Source organism: Trichechus manatus, unplaced genomic scaffold (genome assembly GCF_000243295.1).
Source record: "Trichechus manatus latirostris isolate Lorelei unplaced genomic scaffold, TriManLat1.0 scaffold00008, whole genome shotgun sequence".
NCBI classification, from domain to species: Eukaryota; Metazoa; Chordata; class Mammalia; order Sirenia; family Trichechidae; genus Trichechus; species Trichechus manatus.
In genome coordinates, this window is record NW_004443944.1 from 12,099,922 (window position 1) to 12,102,127 (window position 2,206).

Sequence of the window (2,206 nt, forward strand, 5' to 3'; positions counted from 1 at the left end):
AAAAAAAAAAAAGGAGTCCCTGGATGGTGCAAGAGGTTAATGCACTCAGCTGCTAACCGAAAGGTTAGAGGTTCAAGTCCACCCAGAAGCACTACAGAAGAAAAGCCTGGCAATCTACTTCCAGAAAATACCCTTTAAAAACCCTGTGGAGCACAGTTCTACTCTGACACACATGAGGTCAACTCAGCAGCTACTGGTTTTTATTTAAAAACACAAGGCATGATTCCTGCCCTCGCAGAAATTATAGTCTAGTGGGGAGAGAGACAAGAAATAAACCCAGAAATTAATTATAATCATACATAATGAAATTGCTATAAAGGAGAAAGGCAAGGTCCCTCCTATCAGGGACCTTGTGCCTAATCCAGTAAAGGCAACCACCACGACTCAGGGCTGGATTGCCCAATAACAAAGATGTGGTGAAACCCACGTGAAATTGTACACTACAGATGAGCAGGTAAACACAGGTAAGCCCATGCAGACCTTGTTTAACGTAAGCCAGTGCGTATTATGCTTATTGTTAACCCACCCCTGTGAACCACTGCATCATTTGCTTTATAGAAGCATTCTTCACGTCACAGACGGATCCCTTTAAGTATTGAACTCTCGAGTATGCTAACGGATTATAGATAAATCATTCATACATAACTAAGAGGCTAAAGGCAGAGAATTTTAACGTGTTATGAGGCAGCACCCACTGAAGATCAATCAGAAATTACAGTAAGCATCTTGGTGATCACAACAAAAACTAATGGAAAAAATGATTTAACTCATAAAAGGTTACTAGATACCCAGTTTTACCCACACATATACCTATAAAATGATTCAATGAAAAAAAATCCATATGATACTGCACAGTTGGCATATTTAATAGACAGGCATTGCTACTGAACATAATATTCCATATTTACTTGCCCAATATTCTAGCTCCTGCTGATTATTCGAGCATTGGTGGTTTTCAAAAAATAAAACCTGCATGTCACTTCAATACTCGCTGCTATTGTGCAAAGTGTTTAAACTTATGTGCCTTTGTTTAAAAAAAAAAAAAATCCTTACAGAAAGCTTCTCATTAAAATGTAGAGAAGATAATCATCCAAAATTTTAACTTGGAACTTGAGTTGAAAAAAAAACTACACAAAGCCTTTGGATTGAACGGTGAGCTTTTATCCTCTGCCAATGTGGCAAACTTTCAGCATTTCCTGGAATATTTTCCAACCACTTTAAACACCTGAAGGGTTTCTTACATGTTGGATTGGTTGGCAGGGAGGGTGCGAGCAAACGGAGAATAGCAGAAGGGAAAAAGAGAGGAAGGATACCTTTTAGATTAACCCAACAAATAGTCACATTTTTAACATTGACTTTATCAGGTCTATAGCAAAGAAAATACTGCCTGTATAATTAACAATTCTGGTTTTAAAGAACTGAAGTGGATTATCAAAAGGGCAGGCTGCACTTTAAATTAAAGATGATATCTGAGGCATTTACAGCAATGTTATGTTATAGCCACTGATATTATACATAAATGTGTAGGTCAGGAGTCCACTCTCAACCATACAGAAGGACCAGACAGGTGAAATAGCTGAGTGGAGAGGGCTGGATAGGAACGGAAGCGAACTGGAGAGAATATTCTCTAAATAAAGCAAGCAGATGTTTCTCAGCCAACCGTCGCCAACCAGATGCCACCCATATGAACAGAGCTTCCAAATTTCAGAAAAAACCAGAGAGTCTGATTTTTGTGTAAAATCTCCTGATTTTTAGAAAAGTATTGGCCTGCATATAATCCATTTTTTAAATTGCTGTGCAAGCCAAGTAATTCCTGGGTGGTGCAAACAGTTAACACACTTGGCTGCTAACTAAAACATGGGAGGTTCAAGTCTACCCAGAGGTGCCTTGGAAGAAAGTCCTGGAGATCTGCTTCTGAAAAAATCAGCCACTGAAAACCCTAAGGGGCACAGTTCTACTCTGACACACACGGGGGCTCCCTGAGTCAAAGTCAACTCCATGGCAACTGGTTAACTGGTTGGTGCAGGCCAAACAAAATATATCCACAGGCTGAATTCACTGGGCTCCACTAATTTTTTTTAATTTTTTTTTATTGTCCTTCAGGTGAGGGTTTACAGAACAAATAGTTTCTCATGAAACAGTAGTACACATATTGTTTTATGACATTGGTTAACAACCACACAACATGTCAACCCTCTCCCTTCTC